We start from the raw sequence: 14,063 nt of genomic DNA on the forward strand, positions 1-14,063 counted from the left end.
GGACCACATCCTTGTTTCCCCTTCTCCCCCTTAGCAACCGGCGGCGGCGTCGGTTACCAAGGGAGGGCCTGCGGCCCGCTGCCCGCTGGGTGTTCAACTTTTACTCTGGCTCCGTGCATTTTAAATACAGATGTCCCACTGCCAGCTCCTGGGGTCATTTTAATTTTCTCGTTATGAAGAGGGCAGTCCCGCCCGAAAGCGGGATCAGGCCTCGGCCACCCTTAGTTATCACCCTCTGGTGTCATCAGAGTGTAAATAGGTCGCGGAGGAAGGGCCTTTACTGAGCAGGCTGGCCCATCTCTGATGGCACCAGCAGAGAGAGCGAGGCCTTCGACAATAGCCACCGAACTTACTGTTTACTTACATGCATTGCTAAGTACGTCACATGCATTACTCACATTCTACCTTCACACCAACCCCAAAGTGACCCACACTTCACAGGAAGTAGGAAGTAGCTTGTATGGTGGAAACGAGATTGGCGGTGAAGTCTCTTTCCCTCCAGAACAGCGCCGTCCCGTAGAAATATAACGGAGGCCACATTTTAAATTTTCGAATAGCCCCGTGAAAGTTAAAAAAAAAAAAGATGAAATTAATATTAACAATAACTTTTTACTTGACCCGCTATGTCCAAAATATTGTCATTTCTTTTTTTTTTTTTTTAAGATTATTTATTTATTTATTTGAGAGAGAGAATGAGAGAGAGCACATGAGAGGGGGGAGGGTCAGAGGGAGAAGCAGACTCCCCGCCGAGCAGGGAGCCCGATGCGGGGCTCGATCCTGGGACTCCAGGATCATGACCTGAGCCGGAGGCAGTCGCTTAACCAACTGAGCCACCCAGGCGCCCTTGTCATTTCTTTATAATAGTTTTTAACAAGATCCTTTATGTTCTTTTTTTGTACTAAGTTCATCTCGATTTGAACCGGGCACTTTTCATGCGCTCAACAGCCGCATGTGGCCAGTGGCTACCACGTTGGACAACACAGCTTCTAGAACCTTAGAGCCAGAGAGAATTTGCACTCCCTTTTAATCACTCTCCCCAACTCCAGAGCAAGTGATTGCACCTGCTTTAGTAAAGAAATCAATGCTTTAATTCAGTGGCTCTCAAAGTTTTTGGTCTCAGGACCCTTTGGTATGCTTAAAAATTTCTGAGATCTTTTGTGTATGTGGGTTATATCTAAGTATATGTAGACTATTAGAAATTAAAATCGAGAAAAAAAAATTTTTTTTTTAACCGAAGTATCATTTATACAATAAGATTCACCTATATTTGGTTCTGTGAATTTTGGCAAATGCATAGCGGTGTAACCACTACCACAAACAAGGTATAGCACCTTCACCCCCCACCCCAAATAAAATTACCGCCTGTCCCTTTGTAGTCCACTCCTCCACCCACCTCCAGTCCTTGGCAGCCACTGATTAAGGCTGAGAAAAGTTTTAAAATCCAAGAATACCAAAGCATACATTCCATTAGACGTTGAAGCTGTGACTTCATCACCAGCTGTGAACCTCTGGAAAACTCCAGGGTGCACTCATGAGTGAGTGACAGTGGAAAAGGCAAATAAAAAAACGTTTTAGTGTTATTATGAAAATAGTTTTGACCTCAATAACCCCCTGAAAAGGTCCTCAAAGTGGGGTCCTGCAACTATATTTTGAGAACTGCTACAGTAACCTGCCTAGTGAATATTCTGCCATCCTGACCAACAAGTATGCTAAGAAGTCTACATACCAGACTATTTTAAATAATTGGCATTTACAGAGTATAGTCAATCAATTCACAAAATTTTGACCATTTTATATGCCTTATTTCAATTTAATTCTTGCAGTGACCCCATGAGTAATAACAGTGCAAACAGTCCCCCAAATTATGATGATCTGACTTACGATATTTTGACGTTACAATGGTGTGAAAACTACATGCGTTCAGTTGAAACCTTACTTCGAATTTTGAATTTTGATTTTTTCCTGGGCTGGCAATATGCAGTTCGATGCTCTCTCATGATGGTGGGCAATGGCAGCCAGCCACAGCTCCCAGTCACCCTGGTGACCAGGAGGGTAAACAACCAATATACTTACAGCCATTCTGCACCCATACAACCATCCCGTTTCTCACTTTCAGTAAAGTATTTAATAAATTACAAGAGATAGTCAACACTTTATTATAAAATAGGCTTTGAGTTAGATAATTTTGCCCAGCTATTGGCTAACGTGAGTGTTCTGAGTCCATTTAAGATAGGCTTGGCTAAGCTGTAATGTTCAATAGGGTAGGTGTATTAAATGCATTTTCGACTTAGAATATGTTCAATTTATGATGGGTTTATGGGAATGTAGCCCTGTACAAGTCAAGGAAGATCTGTACTCCACATTGCATGAAGTTAAAAATGCCTGCAGCCTGGTCCTTGCTGCTCCTCTAACCAGTAGGGGTGTGGCTGTCATTGACTAATAGAAGTTCTTAAAAATAAGGATATATTACTAATTTATGATGATAGCTGCTGCCAGGAACAAGGCAGTGCCTGCTCTAACATCCATCAGATGGATCAAGGATTTGCAGCATCCTGGGAGATCACAAGCTCATCTGACAGAGCCTTGGGCATCTCTCAGCTGCTGGGATTATTTTGCAGGTAAATGGTTTATTTGAGATCCTAAACCCCATGGGATAAAGACCTGAAACAATATTTTTCCAACTGCCCCCACTTATACTAAGTCGGACCTCCTCCTTTCACACCATGGAGTAGGTCCCTAAATAACGCAGCTATGTAGCTACTTTCAGAGATCCATCTCATTTCAATATTTAAGTCACTGTCCCATTTATTTTTGAATTTAAAACTCAAATGTGATTCAAAAGCCTTCTCCCAGACTCCAGAGGAGAGAGTGACCTGGAGAGATAGAAGTCCAGCTCTGAATACCTTTTCCACCCCCTCTGCTAGCTCCCCTGTGACTCAGAAGACAGATGTCAGAAACTGTAATCATATTGTCACACAAAGCCACAAGAAAGATCTAGAATCCAATCGGGCGTCTTTTTAATATTTTTAAAAGTTATCATTGTGCTCTATTTTCCTACCAGATAGGTAAACTACGAAAAAGAGCATTGAATTCCTTTCCAGTTTTTAGAACTTGATGCAGGGCTAAACACAGACTTTTCCTTGGGGCATTCTCATTAGTAGAGACCTGGGTGCCCCTCTCCTCAAAAGCCTCATCGACCCAACCCCTCTTAGTAAACCCTGAGGGCAGGACTGGCCCCAAAGCCTGGCTCTGGCTGGCAACTCTCTCAACTTAGATTATGTAGCACTTGGTATCTTTTATCCTCAGCTTTGGGCCTACGTGTCTGTTCTGGAAAGACAAGAAGATAAGATCCTTTCCACATGAATGGAACACTTGCTTTTATTTCCAGACAGAGAAAATAAAAACAGAAAGATACAAGCATTAGCAGAATGTTGTTATTGTTTTTTTCCTTACGTGGTTGTTTCGTAGACATCCTGCCCCCCAAAAAACCAAAAAACATAACAAAATGGCTCAAAAATGGGTAAATTCTGCCTCAAACAACACTCCAGGACTCTCCTGCATTCTTCTGTTGTTATGTTTTTTCCCAGAAGTCCTCTGACCACACAGTTGGCCCTCATCATGTCAGCAACACGTTCTTGAAGCTAGTTCTCCCTCCTCCCTGGATGAATTTATGAGTTGACCCAAGGGCCAGAAGGGGATGGGGTGACGGATAAGCACTATCTCAGATTTCTAAATGTTTAGCAGAGGTGAAAAGGGTTTCTCTGCTTAAACTGAACCCTCTGGGGAGTCAAATGTAAGTGTTACTAGTATTAAAACTACAGGTCTGAACTGGGCTTAAATAAAGAGATCCTTGGTTCTAGACATAGACCAAAACTTCCATCTGGCTGACTGTGTGAACTTAAGCAATTGATCTTTTCCCCTGGATGTAATGGTTTATTTTATATGTTAACTTGGCTGGGTCATGGTGCTCAGAAATTTGGTCAAACATTATTCTGGATGTTTGGGTGAGATTAATATTTAAATCTGTAGACTTTGAGTAATATAGATTGCCCTCCCTAACGTAGGTGGGTCTCATCCAATCAGTTGAAGGTCTGAATAGAACAAAGAGATGGACCTCCCCCAAACAAGCAGGAATTCTGCTAGCAGATGGCCTTTAGACTTGAACTTCAATATTCACTCTTCTCTGGGTCTCTACCTTCCTGGCCCACCCTGAATATTTTGGACTTGCTAACTTCCACAATCATGTGAGCCAATACCTTAAAAATGATCTCTCAGTCTCTGTCTCTCTTCCTCTGATTTAATATATATCAGATTGAAAGCATGAAAAACACAATAACACAGAGTGATGGCAATTATATGAGGAAACAGGCACTCTTGGGGATCCCTGTGGGAGCATAGATGAGTATCTCCATCCAAGGCAATTTGAACTACTTAGAAAAATTAAAAATCTGTATATTCTGTGACCTAAGTATTTATCATACAGAGGTAAGAATAAAGATATTTATTGCAGTCTTTTTGCTAATATTAAAAGATTGGAAGATACCCAGCAAAATTATGGTAACCCATGCAGCAGAGTACTGTGTAGTGTGAAAATAATGAACCAGCTCTTTGTGGACTGACAAGGAAGATTCTAAGATTCTAAGAGTCTAAGACATTGAGAGAAAACAGTAAGTTGTAGGACAATGAAATGGAATGCTGTTATTTGTGGGAGAGAATAAAAATTAAGAGTTTATAAATATAGAGAGAATCAAGAAACCAGGAACACTGTTTGCCTCTTGTAAGGAAACTATGTTACTGAGAACAGGGAAAGACATCCTTTTGTCCTTTGTGAATTTTGTACCATGTGCATGCATTATTTATTCAAAAAATAATTAAAAATTTAAAACTTGAAAAACATAGGGGAGACAGTATCAAAACTGACATTCCTTTTGGTCAGGAATGTTCATTAGAAGCTTGTGAAAAGTGAAAAAAGCAAGCCTCCGTAGGATAAATATGATTTCAAATTTATAAAAAGATATTTATGTATGGGTGTCCCAGCATCAAAAAATGACTAGAAGGATATATTCCCAAAGTGGTAACTCTGGTTATCTCTTTGTTGTATATAGTAATAATTTTTATTTTCTTCTGAATGCTTTTGCATGTTATCTGAATTTCTAAATGATCATTTATTTCTTTTACAATTAGAAAAATAATTTTTAAACAATATTTTATTTATTTGCTTGAGAGAGAGAGCAGAGGAAGAGGGAGAAGCAGACCCCTGCTGAGCATGGAGCCTGATACAGGGCTCGATCCCAGGACCCTGGGTCATGACCTGAGCTGAAGACAGATGTTTAACCGACTGAGACACCCAGGCACCCCTAGAAAACCAATTTTTAAGAGAAGATTATATGTATGATTTTTTTCTTTCTGTAAGCAATAGTTCTGGATTATTGCAACCTTTGTAACTCATATCCTAGTTGATGTCCAGTCTCCAGAGGAATCCTAAAACTCAGCTTTTAAGCTCCTCTTACCTCAGATCCTGACAATATTGAGCCCACATTTAACCCTTTCTAGGTAGCTCTTTAATGTAAGTCCTTTATAAAAATAATTTGCAAGAAGGAATTACAGTAATCATTACCTAATTTATATGACTGATCAGTTCATACATTGTGTATATTCACTTTCTTAAACTAGCAAGCCCCTATAGGCTTTTTAGAACTTGGATATGGTTAATTGTGTACACTTCCTCCTATTTGATGTTAATTTATGTCTTGTCAAACAGTGACTGGATTCCTTTCTTTGTTTTTCCCCAGTAAGAATGGCATTCAAAGTCACCCATTCCTATTCAAACAGTAGTCCTATAAGATCTTAGCACATTGCTTTAAGAAACTGCCAAATAGTTTTCCAAAGTGTTTGTATCTGCCCCCCAGTTTCTGGCACAAGGCTCCTGAAACCTTTGTGATTTCCTAAGTGTTAAGAGCAGTAGGAGCATCTTTCATTCTATTGAGGTGACTCTGAGTGGGCTCTGGATGGCTCTGAATGGGAGCTGGTCACCAGAAAGAGCAAGCCATGATTAGAAGGTGAGAATTTTCAGCTCTACCTTCCATCCTCCAGAAAGGGGAGAGGGATTAGAAATGGGTTAATAATTGATCATGCCTATATGAGGAGGCCTCCATAAAATCCCAATAGTACGGGTTTGGAGAACTTCCCGGTTGGCAAATGCACCCCAACTCCATGGGGACAGAAGCTCCAGCATTTTGAGACCCTCCCAGTCCTCAACCCTATGTATTTATTCATCTGGCTGTTCATCTATATCCTTTAATAAACTGATGAATGTAAGGAATTCTTTCCCCAAGCTCTGTGAGCCACTCTAGCAAATTAATTGAACCTGAGGTGGGGGTCATGGGAACCTCCAATCTGTAGCCAAATTGGACAGAAGTTGTGGGTAACCTAATTGCAATTGTTATCTGTAGTGAGGTAGAAGCACTCTTACGGGATTGAGCCCTTAACCTGTAGGATCTGACAGTATCTCCAGGTAAATTGTGTCAGGGTTGAGTTAAATTATAAGACATCCAGCTGGTGTTACAGACAATTGCTTGGTGTGGGAAATCATGGTATGAGAAATATGTTGGCAGAAGTGTAGTGAATGTGGTAGTAGTTTGAAAAGTAAAAGAGAAACACAGGAAGGAGAGCTGGGTTTTTCCCTACTCAGGAAAACTGGGCAGGTTTTTCCTATACACAGGTATGAAGAGCTAAAGGAAAGAGTGAGAACAATGTCTCACCAAATAGAGGATGTTAATAAAAAGAAAGAAATTATAAAAAGAAATCAAGTAGAAATTCTGGACTTGAATAACTGAAATGAAAAACTCACTAGAGGGACTCCACAACAGATTTGAGCAGGCAGAAGAAAGAATCAATGAACACAAAAATAGATCAATTGAGATTATCCATTTCAGGAGCAGAAAGAAAAATAAAGAACACTGATCAGAGGTTTAGAGACCTGTGGAACACCATCAAGCATATAACACATGCACAATGGGAATCCCAGAAAAGAGGAGAAAGAAAGGGGCAGAAAGAATATTTGAAAAAATAGTGGCTAAAAACTTCCAAAATTTGATAGGAAACAATAATCTACACATCCAAGAAGCTCAGTGAACTCCAGGATAAATTCAAAGAGATTCACACCTAGACTCACAAATAAGCAGTCAAAAGACAAAGAGAATTTTGAAAGCAGAAAGAGAGGTGATTCTCACGCAAAAGGGATCTCAATACGATTAACAACTGATTTCTCATCAGAAACAATAGGGTACAGAAGGCAGCAGGATGATATATATTCAGTGTTCTAAAAGAAAAAAGAACTGTCAATCAAGAATCCTATATCTGGCAAAACGACTCTTCAAAAATGAAGGAGAAATTGAGACTTCCCAGATAAACAAACACCAAGATTTTTTTCTAGCAGTCTTGCCCTGCAAGAAATACTAAAGGGAATTTTTCAGACTAACATAACTTTAGAACCTGGGTGGCTCAGTCATTAAGCGTCTGCCTTCAGCTCGGGTCATGATCCCAGGGTCCTGGGATTGAGCCCCACATTGGGCTCCCTGCTCAGAGGGAAGCCTGCTTCTCCCTCTCCCACTCCCCCTGCTTGTGTTCCCTCTCTCGCTGTGTCTCTCTCTGTCAAATAAATAAATAAATAAAATATTTAAAAATATATATAAAACATGGAAAATGTGGTTTTTGTTTGTAACTAATTTTTCTCTTTATTTACAATGCATAAAGATACAATTTATAACCAAAACAACTTAAAAGGTGGGAGAAATGAAGATACACAGGAACAAAGTTTTTGTAGAATAATGAGATTAAGTTGGTATTAATCCAAACTAGATTGTTATAAATTGAGATGTTAGTGGTAATCCTCAGAGCAACCACTAAGAAAATAACTAAAAATATATATATTAAAAGAAATGACAAGGGAATTAAAATGGTACACTAAAAAATATGTTTATCACAAAACAAGACAGTGATGGAGGAACTGAGGAACAAAACAGACATAAAACATAATTTGTTTTCTACATGATCCATGATTACATTAAATTTAAATGGATTAAATTCTCTAAAATCCAGAGATTGGCAGAAAGGATAAGACAACATGATCCAACTATATGCTGTCTACAAGAGATTTTTCATTTTAGATTCAAAGACACAAATAGGTTGAAAGTGAAAGGATGGAAAAAGTCTTACCATCCAAACAGTAACCAAAAGAGAATGAGGTGACTATGCAAATAGGAGACAAAATAGGTTTTAAGACCAAAAAAAATGTTACTAGAGACAAAGAAAGACATTTTATGATGATAAAAACATCAATTCATCAAGAAGATATAAGAACTGTGAGCATGGATGCACTTAACAACACAACCCCAAAATACATGAAGTAAAAGAAGACAGAATTTAAGGGGAAAATAGACAATTCAAGAATAACAGTTGGAGATTTCAATACCCCACTTTCAATAATGGATAGAACAACCAGACGGAAGATCAGCAAAGAAAGAGAACTTTGATCAGCACAATAAACCAACTAGATCCAATAGACATCTACAGAACATTTCCCACAACAGTAGCAGAATACACTTCCTTCTCAAGTGCACATGGAGCATTCTCCAAGATAGACCATACAGTAGGCCATAAAACAAGTCTCAATGAATTTAAAAAGACTGCAACCATACAAATTATGCTCTCCAACCACAATGCAATGAAATTAGAAATCAGTAATGGAAGGAAATTTGGGAAACCAATAAATACATGGAAATTAGACAACACATTTCTAAATAATAAATAGGTAAACAAAGAATTGACAAGGGAAATTAGGAAACACTTTGAATGAAAGAAATTGAAAATACAAGTCACAAGACTGCAAAGAAAAGACCTATCTCTTCTTCAGTGTTGACTCAGATATCTTGAACTGCTTCTGCTTGATAATCTCTTCCCTAGGTCTGGATAGGTGTTCTGGCCTCTGATTCACATTTACCTCTTGCTTATTTTATGTTCCTCTGGAAATACAATGTCTGAGAGATCATGGTTTTATTAGCAGAGCTTTAGAGTTTGTCTTTTGAGCCAGCTGCCCCAAAATACAGGAAGAAAAAGAGGGCAGAATTGAAGGGGAAAATAGGTTCTCTTTGCCCCCTTCAGGCCTCTCTCATTGTAGATTAGAGACCTTGTGTTTCATAGACTAATGAGACATATGGCCAAGGGAGTCTTTGAAGTTATACACCTCTATATTTTTTAATGTAGCCAAGCCTCCTCTTTCTACTGGCTCCTGGGTAAAGTCAGTAGGTAATTAACAGCTCCCAGCATAATGCCAGGGACCTGGGAATGACTCCAGGTGGAAATGCCATCCTACCAGCATGGCTAGCAGAACAGGGATCTACCACCAAAGGCTTATTTGCCCCTTTTGGTTTTTTATCCTATTTCAGTTCCAAAGGGGGGGAAAAAAAAGACAAATCTCTTTATGAATTTAAATCCACAGGCTTCCTTTTAAAAAAATTAAGTGCCATTTTTATAACTAGTGGACTATTGTCTTAATAATAATAGGATTCAGATCACAGTTGATAGGAGAATTACTTGTTCATAGCACATAATTATATATTCAGTATTTCAGGCCACGGGGCGGTTTTTCAGTCTTTATTCCAGCCCCTACAGATTTTGTTTTAAGAATCTGAGAGGAGAGACCATGATGCATTACTCTGATGTGAAATAAAACCCATCTGGCTTTTGGCATGCCCCCATTTCCCGGACAGATGGATAATGTGGTTAGCTGGAAGTTACTGCCTTTATGATATTCATATCTGCTCAAGGATGTCTCAAAGATCAGAGGTATAAACAAACATGGGTCGTATTTTTCTTGGCTGATAATCTCATCCAGACATAACTTTAAAACAGGCGTTCTCAGTGGGGTCCCCAGACCAACAGAATCAGTATCATTTGGGAACCTGTTAGAAATGGAAACTCTCAAGCCTCACCCCAGACCTGCTGAATTAGAAACTCTGGGGGTGGTGCACGACCATCTGCAAGCTAACAAGCCCTCTGGGGGATGCTCACTCACACTCAAAGGCGGAAACCACTGCTTTAGAAAATGTAACCATGTTTCTAAGAAAGAAGAGAAAACATTAATTCTTTAGGATTTTTCAAATACCTATTATGTACTGAGTACTGTTCTCCCAGTTTTCAGGGGCACCTCAAAAGTCTCCAGAGGGCAGTGAGGGAACCTTAATGTGTGAAGCTTGCTGTAGCTTTGATAATGCCAGGCACGCTGCGTGCAGACACCACTTCCTAGTGGCCAGACAGAAAGGCAGACCCAGTGGAGGAACACTGCTTCCCTCTTCCCCAAGAAGCTGATAACCCTCTGTTTAAATGTTGAAAAAATTGGAAGTCAAATTTTATTACTTATTATTAAAAATTATTAAAAGTCATTATTTAAAAAAAAAAGAACAGCTCTATTGAAGTATAATTACATACCACATAATCCACTCTTTTTGCTTGTTTGTTTTGGGTTTTTTTTTAAGATTTTATTTATTTATTTATTTGAGGGTGGGGGATGGAGAGAAAGAGATCATGAGCAGGAGGAGGAGCAGAGGGAAAGGGAGGGAGAGAATCTCAAGCAGACTCAATGCCGAGCCCGAAGCCTCACACAGGGCTCCATCTCACAACTCTGAGATCATGACCTGAGCCAAAATCAAGAGTCGGACGTTCAACTGACTGAGCCACCCAGGCATCCCCAATTCACTCTTTTTAAGTGTATAATTTGATGATCACTTGATGAACTTTTGGGTGATTCCACTTTTTGATATTATAAATAACAATGCTATGAACATTGTGTACAAGTTTTGGGCACACTGTGTTTTCATTTCTTTTGGGTATATACCTACAAGTTTTATTGCTGGGTCCTGAGGTAACTCTGTTTAAACTTTTGAGAAACTACTCAATGTTTTCTATAGCAGCTGCACCATTTTACATTCCCAGCAACTGTGTATGAGGGGAATGTCCAGTCCACATCTTCACCAACACTAGTTATGGTCTGTCTTTTTAATTCTAGCCATTCCAGTGGGTATGAAGTAGTATCTCATTGTTTTGATTTGCGTTTCCCTAATAACTAATGATGTTAAGCATTGTTTTCAAGTGCTTATTGGCTAGTCACACATTTTTAAAAAAAGATTTATTGATTTATTTGAGAGAAAGAGAGAGAGAGCTTGTGTGAGAGTGAGGGGAGGGGCAGAGAGAAAGGGAGAGAATCTCACTCCCTGCTGAGTGCAAAGCCCTATGTGGGGCTGAATCTCACTACCTTGAGATCAGGACCTGAGCCGAAATCAAGAGTCGGACACTAAACTGACTGAGCCACCCAGGCGCCACATCTTCTTTGCAGAAATATCTATTCATACTATTTGTCCGTTTTAAAATTACATTGCCTTTTTATTATTGAGTTGTAAGAGTGCTTTATATTGTTTGAAGTAAGTCTCTTATCAGGTATATAATTTGCAAGTATTTTCTCCCATGCCTTGGGTTGTCTTTTCACTTTCTTGATGGCGTCCTTTGAGGCAGAAAAGCTTTTAACTTTGGTCCAGTCCAATGTATTTAATTTTTTTCTTTTGTCTCTTGTGCTTTTGATGTCATGTCTAAGAAACCGCTGCCTAACTCAAGGTCATGAGGATCTACTCCTATGCTTTCTTCTAAGAGTGTCATGGTTTTGAATCTTTACACTTAAAAGTATTCTTGTTAACCCTTCAGGCTACTCAAAACACATCTCTCTGTGGATCTGGCTTGTGGTTGTCGAGTAACCAACTGTCAAGGCTTGCCTGGGACTCAGGTCTTCCCAGGACTTGGAACTTCCAGTGCTAAAACTCGAGGTCCTGGGCAAACCAGGACAAGTTGGACACACTACCAGTGGACCTCCAACTAGCCAGCTCTAATAGAAATCATTACCCTTGCTCTCCACGGCTTACAATAGATACCAAATCCCTACTGACCTGGAATGAAAGTTCAGTTTGTTTTCAGTTTAACAAGCATGTATTGAGTGTACACAATGCAAAGCCCTGGGGTTAAGTTTAGTGAGGGATATTAAATTCCAATTTCAGTGTCCATAAATAAAGTTTTATTGTTCTAGGCCCTTGGGGTACATCAGCAAAACTTTATGGAGCTTAAGTCCTAAAGAGGGCAGACAATGTAGCTGGAGGAGGATGAGGAAACCATAGATCGGGAGGATTTTGAAGGCAGGGATTTGGTTTTATTAATCTTTGATTCCCCAGTGTCAGGGCTGTAGAAATCACTCAAAAATGCTTGTTTCCTGAATGAATGAATGAATGAATAAATGAATGAATGAGTGATCTTTGAGCTTCCCATACTTAACATTTTTTTTTCTTGATCCATTTCACTAGACAGCCCCATGATGACAATGACACGTCTAACTTGTCTCGCATATACCTGGCGCCTATTACAGTGTCTGGCATACAGTAGGTGCTCAATAAACAGTATTTTCATGCATGCTTCTTTGAATTTTTCATTCCCTTCATTTGCTATATCAGCCTGGGTTTCAAGAATATTACACCGATAACAACACTAATGAATCCCTACAAATAAACATTTAGAGAGGGGTTGTCAACCAAAGAGTGCTCATTGGTACCTCGACAGCCATTTCACAGGCTGTTGTGCCTTATAGGCACCCAGTAAAACATCGCCAACCACAGAGAGCCTGTAAATTCCTCTAACCAGAAGGGCTCTCCCCGCCCCCTCTCCCCGCGCAGCTCGCTCTGCCCTCCGCCTCCTCCTCTCCGCCCACTCTCCTGGCGGCCGCGGCTTTGTCTCGTGGGCTGGTCCCCGGCGGCTCCCTCCCCTGAACAGCTGCCGCCAAGGGAGGAAGCGGCGCGGGAGCTGTCCAGCACCCTGGTGCTGAAACCCCGACCGCTCGTCATCCACCAACACCATGTAAGGGCCATGAAAAGGGCTCGTCCTGGCGCAGCGCGGACATGGAGGAGGACTTATTCCAGCTAAGGCAGCTGCCGTGAGTATCATGGGGGCGAGGGAGAGGCAGACAGGCTTTCCTTTAAAAAATGAAAACCGGCAGGGGGGCATCTCTGCATGGCTTCTTGAATGTAAAAGGAACTGTTGGAGAGGAAAGAATTAGGCCCCAAGGAGACAAGCCATTTTCCTATTTCACAGTCCAGCCTCTGTATCTCTGACTCAGTTCTATTTTTCAGATCCGTCAGAATCTTATGGGGACCTGGGGGTGTTATGTTTTCCCTTTTAATTGCTCGCAATCCTAAAGGGATTTTTGAGGTCTGTGTTTTAAGAGAAAGCATTAGCTGCTGTTTTGAAAATGTGGACTGAATTGATGAGTCCATGCAATGACATTGGTTTTTCCCAGCCTTTTCTCTTATGCTGTGAAATTCCTAATTTTTCTGCAAGGTCTTTTGGAAGGGAATGGTACTGCTGTTGCAAAGTGGTTTCTAAGAAGCCAGAATACCTTCCTAGAGGGGAGGCTTGGGCAAAGTCTTGTTGTTTATGAAGTGTGTGAATGAGAGGGCTGAAACCTCTTGCCTTCTCCTGAATGAAAGGATTTTGTAACAGCTACCTAGAGTGAGACTCTGTCGAAGGCTATCCTTGAGAACATCAGGAATACAAAGCTAGAAGATGGGAATTTTTAAGGGACATCAAATTTACTCTGAGAATCTTGGAGAAATACAACCAAGCAACAGAAAGGACAGGGGCCTTGTGGAGGGGCTTACCAATTTCTTCTACTACAAGCCACTGGTGATTGTTAAGCAAATCCCAAGACTATGGGATGGGGCATTAATGGGGATTTTTGTTTTAATTTTTAGAAGCACTAGCCATTTGGATGGTAAAGGTAGACACTGTTTGGATTTGTTGTAAAGGATACATCATTGCTAGTGTATGTGTATTTTCTTGACTTAAATTTTTTTTTCCTCTGTAAGCCACGGAGAAATTCTCCCAAGTGACTTTTAGTGTGACTGATACAGCTCTCTGAGGCTCTGAATACTGAAGGGTATTGTTAATGTTTACTTCTCAATCGGTGTAAAATT

The sequence above is a fragment of the Mirounga angustirostris genome, unplaced genomic scaffold (assembly GCF_029215605.1).
Source record: "Mirounga angustirostris isolate CCGP_5_RB_7025 unplaced genomic scaffold, mMirAng1.0.hap1 SCAF_14, whole genome shotgun sequence".
NCBI classification, from domain to species: Eukaryota; Metazoa; Chordata; class Mammalia; order Carnivora; family Phocidae; genus Mirounga; species Mirounga angustirostris.